The sequence below is a fragment of the Eretmochelys imbricata genome, chromosome 13, assembly GCF_965152235.1.
Source record: "Eretmochelys imbricata isolate rEreImb1 chromosome 13, rEreImb1.hap1, whole genome shotgun sequence".
NCBI classification, from domain to species: domain Eukaryota; kingdom Metazoa; phylum Chordata; order Testudines; family Cheloniidae; genus Eretmochelys; species Eretmochelys imbricata.
Genome location: NC_135584.1, coordinates 38,783,914 through 38,792,501, shown reverse-complemented (window position 1 = coordinate 38,792,501; position 8,588 = coordinate 38,783,914).

Sequence of the window (8,588 nt, the reverse complement as noted above, 5' to 3'; positions counted from 1 at the left end):
TCCAACAAGCAGCTCCAGGCAGACGCGGTGCAGCTCGGGGTCGTAGGGGGAGCAGTGGGGGGTGGGAGCAGTAGGGGGGCGCTGCAGGGGGAGCCCCGGGGGAGCATGGGGGGGCGTCTCTCACCGACAAGCAGCTCCAGGCAGACGCGGTGCAGCTCGGGGTCGTAGGGGGAGCAGTGGGGGGTGGGAGCAGTGGGGGGCGCTGGGGAGCAGTGGGGGGAGCATGGGGGGGCGTCTCTCACCGATGAGCAGCTCCAGGCAGACGCGGTGCAGCTCGGGGTCGTAGGGGGAGCAGTGGGGGTGGGGGCAGTGGGGGTGGGAGCAGTAGGGGGCGCTGGGGAGCAGTGGGGGGAGCATGGGGGGGCGTCTCTCACCGACGAGCAGCTCCAGGCAGACGCGGTGCAGCTCGGGGTCGTAGGGGGAGCAGTGGGGGGTGGGAGCAGTGGGGGGTGCTGCAGGGGGCAGCGGGGGGAGCATGGGGGGCGTCTCTCACCGACGAGCAGCTCCAGGCAGACGCGGTGCAGCTCGGGGTCGTAGGGGGAGCAGTGGGGGGTGGGAGCAGTAGGGGGTGCTGCAGGGGGCAGCGGGGGGAGCATGGGGGGGCGTCTCTCACCGACGAGCAGCTCCAGGCAGACGCGGTGCAGCTCGGGGTCGTAGGGGGAGCAGTGGGGGGTGGGAGCAGTAGGGGGCGCTGGGGAGCAGCGGGGGGAGCATGGGGGGGCGTCTCTCACCGACGAGCAGCTCCAGGCAGACGCGGTGCAGCTCGGGGTCGTAGGGGGAGCAGTGGGGGGTGGGAGCAGTGGGGGGCGCTGGGGAGCAGCGGGGGGAGCATGGGGGGCGTCTCTCACCGACGAGCAGCTCCAGGCAGACGCGGTGCAGCTCGGGGTCGTAGGGGGAGCAGTGGGGGGTGGGAGCAGTGGGGGGCGCTGCGGAGCAGCGGGGGGAGCATGGGGGGCGTCTCTCACCGACGAGCAGCTCCAGGCAGACGCGGTGCAGCTCGGGGTCGTAGGGGGAGCAGTGGGGGGTGGGAGCAGTAGGGGGCGCTGGGGAGCAGCGGGGGGAGCATGGGGGGCGTCTCTCACCGACGAGCAGCTCCAGGCAGACGCGGTGCAGCTCGGGGTCGTAGGGGGAGCAGTGCGGGGTGGGAGCAGTAGGGGGCGCTGGGGAGCAGCAGGGGGAGCATGGGGGGGCGTCTCTCACCGACGAGCAGCTCCAGGCAGACGCGGTGCAGCTCGGGGTCGTAGGGGGAGCAGTGGGGGGTGGGAGCAGTGGGGGGCGCTGGGGAGCAGCGGGGGGAGCATGGGGGGACGTCTCTCATCGAGGAGCAGCTCCAGGCAGACGCGGTGCAGCTCGGGGTCGTAGGGGGAGCAGTGGGGGGGTGGGAGCAGTAGGGGGCGCTGGGGAGCAGTGGGGGGAGCATGGGGGGGCGTCTCTCACCGATGAGCAGCTCCAGGCAGACGCGGTGCAGCTCGGGGTCGTAGGGGGAGCAGTGGGGGGCGCTGGGGAGCAGCGGGGGGAGCATGGGGGGGCGTCTCTCACCGACGAGCAGCTCCAGGCAGACGCGGTGCAGCTCGGGGTCGTAGGGGGAGCAGTGGGGGGGTGGGAGCAGTAGGGGGTGCTGCAGGGGGCAGCGGGGGGAGCATGGGGGGCGTCTCTCACCGACGAGCAGCTCCAGGCAGACGCGGTGCAGCTCGGGGTCGTAGGGGGAGCAGTGCGGGGTGGGAGCAGTGGGGGGCGCTGGGGAGCAGCGGGGGGAGCATGGGGGGGCGTCTCTCACCGACGAGCAGCTCCAGGCAGACGCGGTGCAGCTCGGGGTCGTAGGGGGAGCAGTGGGGGGTGGGAGCAGTGGGGGGTGGGAGCAGTAGGGGGCGCTGGGGAGCAGCGGGGGGAGCATGGGGGGGCGTCTCTCACCGACGAGCAGCTCCAGGCAGACGCGGTGCAGCTCGGGGTCGTAGGGGGAGCAGTGGGGGGTGGGAGCAGTGGGGGGTGCTGCAGGGGGCAGCGGGGGGAGCATGGGGGGCGTCTCTCACCGACGAGCAGCTCCAGGCAGACGCGGTGCAGCTCGGGGTCGTAGGGGGAGCAGTGGGGGGTGGGAGCAGTAGGGGGTGCTGCAGGGGGCAGCGGGGGGAGCATGGGGGGCGTCTCTCACCGACGAGCAGCTCCAGGCAGACGCGGTGCAGCTCGGGGTCGTAGGGGGAGCAGTGGGGGGTGGGAGCAGTGGGGGGTGGGAGCAGTAGGGGGTGGGAGCAGTAGGGGGCGCTGCAGGGGGCAGCGGGGGGAGCATGGGGGGGCGTCTCTCACCGACGAGCAGCTCCAGGCAGACGCGGTGCAGCTCGGGGTCGTAGGGCTGCTGCAGCTGCAGGCGGATGTCGAAGGGCTGCCCCCGGCGCACGATCAGCTCGTCGTACTCGAACTCGTCCGTATGGTGGGCTCGGCGCGTTGCCCCCGAGCGCTGCCCCATCAGGTCCACGCCGCTCACCACCAGCATCCCCTCTGCGGGACAGGGCGCCGGTCAGCGGGGAGCCCCAGTGGGGGGGGGGGGTCAGCAGGGGATCCCCCAGACCCAGAAAAGGGAACCCCAGTGGGGGAGGGGTAGGGTCAGCAGAGGACCCCTGAGACCCTTAAAGGGGAACTCCAGAAGGTGGAGGGGCAGGGGACACCCCAAGTCCAGAATGTGGACCACTGGAAATGCAGGGGGAACCCCCGTGGCAGTGGGGGGAGGGGAAGGGGCCAGATGCCCAGAAGTTGTATGAGGGGGGAGCATCAGCAGGGGCCCCCCGGAGCAGGAGGACTGTTCTGGTTGGAAGGGGGACCCTGGGACAGGGGATCAGAGTGGGGCAGGTTGCTCGGGGGGGGAAAGAGGAGTGAGGGGGTCCCACATGGAGGCTGGGGTTCCTGGTGGGGAATTGGGGTGCCATGAGGGGACATGGGGGGCCCCAGGTGGACTCCAGTGGGGAGTAGCATCCAGTTTCTCCTCCACTCCCTGCTGCACTCAACACCCACCTGGGGGACCTCCTGCTCCAGGGGCTGCGAGCTTCCCTGCAGCGGTGCCTGGATCAAGCCCAGCACTGGTTCAGCAGCATGGGGGACCCCTCCCACCCCCAGGGAACCCCCCTCACCCCGGACGACTGGCTGGGCCGGCCGGGACCCCGGCACCTCCCCCGGCGCCGGCCCCCAGTCTGTGTCATCCCTGGGCCCCGCGCAGCATTTGCAGCATCTGCAGAATTTGCTGAAAAAGGATCGCTTCCTCCTTTCGGGCTGGGGATCAGGGGGGCCGGGCTGGCGCACCCGGTAGCTGGCACTCGCCCACCTCCCCACATCCATCCGGGTATTGGGCTCCGGCATCCTGCCTGGGGTGGAAGAGAGACAAGCAGTGAACACAGTTCCCCGGCGCTGTTATATACGGCTGTTCCCCAGCTGCGCCCCAGAGGTGGCTGCGTTTCAGCACTGGGCACATCACTTCTTGACATGTGTCAGGGGGAGAGCTGCCTGGCTGGCGGACCGCACAAACCGAGCGATGGGGAAATCGGCCTCGGGACAGTGAGGAACTAGGTCAGAGATGCTTCACCCTCGTTCTTTGCGTCAGATGCCGAGTCTGAGCTGGGGAGGGAACCCAGGAGTCATGACTCCCCCACTTCCAGCCCTGCTGTAACCACTAGACTGCACTCCTCGTGCAGAGAACCCAGGCATCCTGAGTGGGGCATGCAGAGCTGGGTGCTCGCCTGGCCTTTGGGAGCGGGAGGATGGTTCCTGGAGCCAAATATCAGTTTCCTTCCCTGGCGTGCACCCTGCCCCTGGCCCTAGCTGGAGAGAGTCCAGATGTGAACAGCTGCTGGGAGGGCCAGGGCTGGGAACACAAGAGTGGGGGAGGGGGGCATGGGGAGGGATGGATGGATGGCCGGACAGGGGGCCAGACGGGGGCGTGGATGGACAGACAGACGGAGGGATGTGTGTGAGGACTAGAGAGATGGACGGATGTGGGGACAGATAGAGAGATGGGGGTGTGGGGATGGACAGGCAGTCAGCGAGGGTGTGGGGATGGGGAAGGACGGACAGGCAGAGGTATGTGCATGGGGATGGATGGATGGACAGACGGACATAAGGGTTTGTATGGCAATGGATGGATGGATGGGTGGACGGACAGAAAGAGGGATGTGCATGGGGATGGATGGATGGATGGATGGACAGATGCAGGGCTGTGGGGGAGATGGATGGATAGAGGGGCATGTAAGGGGACAGACGGATGGACAGACAGAAGGCTGTAGGAGGACGGATGGATGGACAGACGGAAGGCTGTGGGAGGGATGGATGACCGGATGGAGAGATGTGCATGGAGACAGACAGACGAAGGGACAGACAGACAGGGCTGTGGGGGGCGTGGGTGGACGAATGGATGGAGGGACGGGTATGGGGACGGAAGGAGGGACAGACAGACAGGGCTGTGGGGGGTATGGATGGATGGAGTGACGTGTATGGGGACGGACAGACAGGGCGGTGGGGGGGATGGATGGATGGACGGACGGAGTGACGTGTATGGGGACGGACAGACAGGGCGGTGGGGGGGGACGGATGGACGGGTATGGGGACGGACAGACAGGGCGGTGGGGGGGATGGATGGACGGAGGGACGGGTATGGGGACGGACAGACAGGGCGGTGTGGGGGATGGATGGACGGACGGACGGAGTGACGTGTATGGGGACGGACAGACAGGGCGGTGGGGGGGACGGATGGACGGGTATGGGGACGGACAGACAGGGCGGTGGGGGGGATGGATGGATGGAGTGACGTGTATGGGGACGGACAGACAGGGCGGTGGGGGGGATGGATGGATGGACGGACGGAGTGACGTGTATGGGGACGGACAGACAGGGCGGTGGGGGGGACGGATGGACGGGTATGGGGACGGACAGACAGGGCGGTGGGGGGGATGGATGGACGGAGGGACGGGTATGGGGACGGACAGACAGGGCGGTGTGGGGGATGGATGGATGGATGGACGGACGGAGTGACGTGTATGGGGACGGACAGACAGGGGGGTGGGGGAGACGGATGGATGGAGGGACGGGTATGGAGATGGAAGGAGGGACAGATAGACAGGGCGGTGGGGGGGATGGATGGATGGACGGACGTGTAAGGGGACGGACAGACAGCCGGGGAGGTGATGTCGTGGTGGCCCTGGGAGGGTTCGGGGGGTCCCCCCGCAGCCGGGGGGCAGGCATGGCAGTGGTGCTGGGTGCGAGGAGAGCCCAGAGGCAGCCAGGCTGCAGTACCCGGCTCGGGCACTGGGGGGGGCTGTGATGTGGGGGCGTGGCCAGGGCCCAGGGAAGCCAATGGGAGCGCAGGGCAGGGTTGGGGCAGAGGGGTCGGAAGGGGTTACCCTCTGCCCCAGGAACCCCACCACGCCCAATGGGAGCCGGTCCCAGTGATGTCATGGCGGGGGGCGGGGCTCCAGTCCCACCTCCTCACGGAGTGGAAATTTAACGGGGATTCGAGGAATTCGATGACGACTCTGGAACCCAGGAGTCCTGCCCCCCACACTGTGCTCTAACCACTAGTCCCCCTCCCCTCTCCGACCCGGGGAGAGAACCCAGGAGTCCTGCCCCCGCATCTAGCCACTAGTCCCCCTCCCCTCCCAGAGCTGGAGATAGAACCCAGGAGTCCTGACACCCAGCCACCCCCTTGCTCGACTTCCATCTAAGGCACTGCACACCCCTCCCCCCCTTCAGTGGCTGAGGACCAGGGCTCTGGGGACAGGACCCGGGAGAGTCTGCCAGGGCCCAACTCACCCCCAGGCTAAGCACCCCACAACCCCAGCTCCCCAAAACGCCCAGCTCCCAAATTCCACCCCATTCCTTCCCCAGTCCGCAAACATCCCAGCCCCCCAAAATCCCCAGCCCCTCGTCCCCCTGCCCCCAAATAACCCAACACCTCTTCCCCCAGCACCCCAAACTTCTCAGCAACTGTTCCCGCAGCACCCGAATATCCCAGCACCTCACCCCCAGCACCCCAAACTTCCCAGCCCCTCTTTTCCCAGCCCCCCAAGCCCCCAGCACCTCTTCTCCCAGCACCCGAATATCCCAGCACCTCACCCCCAGCACCCCAAACTCCCAACATCTCTTCCCCCAGCCCCCTAAACTCTCAGCACCTCTTCCCCCAGCCCCCCGAATATCCCAGCCCCTCTAACTCCCAGCCCCCCAAACTCCCAACATCTCTTCCCCCAGCCCCCTAAACTCCCAACATCTCTTCCCCAGCCCCCTAAATTCTCAGCCCTTCTAACTCCCCGCCAGCCCCCCAAACTCCCAACATCTCTTCCCCCAGCCCCCTAAACTCCCAACATCTCTTCCCCAGCCCCCTAAACTCTCAGCCCCTCTAACTCCCAGCCCCCCAAACTCCCAACATCTCTTCCCCCAGCCCCCTAAACTCCCAACATCTCTTCCCCAGCCCCCTAAACTCTCAGCCCCTCTAACTCCCAGCCCCCCAAACTCCCAACATCTCTTCCCCCAGCCCCCTAAACTCTCAACACCTCTTCCCCCAGTCCCCCGAATATCCCAGCACCTCTTCCCCAGCCCTCCAAACCCCCAGCCCCCCGAATATCCCAGCACCTCTTCCCCAGCCCTCCAAACCCCCAGCCCCCCGAATATCCCAGCACCTCTTCCCCAGCCCTCCAAACCCCCAGCCCCCCGAATATCCCAGCCCCTCTAACTCCCAGCCCCGGAGCCCGCACTCACTGGCCGGGCGCTCGCTGAGCTCTGGGGCCAGGCGCTGCGCGCTCCGGAGCTGGGAGCCGGGGGGAGGGGGCGGGGCCGGGGGCGGGGCCGCAGGGGGGCGGGAGGGTCCGGGAGGGTCCACACCTAGCGACCCGCGAGTCACCCGGGAAGGGGCGGGAGGAGCCGGGTGACCTCAGCTGCCCCCAGGCGCTTCCTCTAGCAGGGGAATACCCTGTCCATCCCCCCTCCCCCAAGACACCCCCTCCCCACGCTGCACCCCCATCCCCACCCTGCAGCCCCATCCATCTCCCCACCCCTGCCCCGAGACACCCCCGGTTCATCCCCACCCCCTACATACCCCACACCCCCGTTCATCCCCGCACTCCCTCCCCAGCCCCACCTCCCCGCCTATCACCTACCTCTGTTCTCCCCCCCCCCCCCCAGTCTCTCTCTCCCGATGGACACCAGCTAATCTAGCTCCATTCCTCCCCCCTCTGTGCATCCACCCCACTCCACTCCGCAGAGGATGTGCTGTAGGGAGCCCCCCAGTCCCCTGGTGGCTGGGGGGACCCCCAAGCCCTTGGCTTCCCTGCTGTAACCAGCTCCCTGAGGGCGAGGCAGTTTCTCCTGCTCCCCCAAAGCTGCCGGGCAGGTAAATGGCCCCCAGTAACCATTCCCCACATTGCCAAGAGAGCTGTGAGAGAACCCAGGAGTCCAGCCTGCCAGGCTCCCTGCTCTCACCACTGGACCTCCCTCCCCTCCCAGAGCAGGGACAGAACCCAGGCATCCAGGACGGAGCTGATGGGGCTGCATTGGGACAGGCCCTGGGAAGAGAGTGAGGCTGGAGGGCGGGCATTGTCTCAGCTGGGGGCAGAGGGGCTTGGGGCATCTCCCCCACCTGGAACCCCCCAGCCTGCCCCTCCTCCAGAAGCCCCAGAGATGCTCATTAGGGCCCCAAACGTCCCCCTCCCTGGTGCATTCGGGCCAACGCTGGAACAGAAAAACCTGCCCAACCTGCCCCATGGAGCCCAGGGATTCTCCCCCTGCGGGGAGGGCTCAGAGCCAGCCCCAGGGTGGGGGCCTGGCTGGCTCAGGGGGGCACAGAATGGGACACAGGGCCTCCGCCCCAGCTCGACCGGTGCCCCTCATTCCTGACCTGCAGCCCGTGCTAGCCCAGCCCTGCCCATGCCCCTCGCTCCCCACCCACAGCCCCTGCTAGCCCAGCCCTGGGCTCCCCCTCCACCCAGTCAGGAATTTGGGAGGAGGCTCTGAAGTGTCTCCCCCTTGAACCTGGCTCCCATCCCAGGGTTCGTGGCACTGTGGGGCTGGGGAGTGGAGTGGGAGGAGGGGCTGGCCGGGTGTTGCCCCATATCACTCAAGGCCTGATGTGCCAGGAAACACCCGGGATGTGGTAACCTCTGCAGTGGCTCCAGTTGCGTACCGGGGTGTCACCGTTCCCACAAAGACCATGAAGCAACCGCGGGCGAGTGGCGGACGTCGTGGCTTCCGCTGGGGTGCAGCAGCCCAGCGGAGCTAGGAGTGCGAGGAATTCGGTGCAACAGCCAGGGCCCCACCCCAGAGAGGGGATGTCAGAGCAAATTCCTTCTGCCCAGGGAGCGGGCCGGCAGCCTGAGGGGCCGGGCTCGTGGGGGCTGCGGGTCGGGAGTGAGGGGCACCGGCAGGGCGCGGGGGGGGCAGGGCTGGGCATGGGGGGGACTGCGGGTCGGGAGTGAGGGGCACCGGCAGGGCAGGGGGGGACAGGGCTGGGCATGGGGGGGCTGTGGGTCGGTAGGGGCACCGGCAGGGCAGGGGGGGCAGGGCTGGGCATGGGGGGGACTGGGGGTCGGGAGTGAGGGGCACCAGCTGGGCAGGGGGGGCTG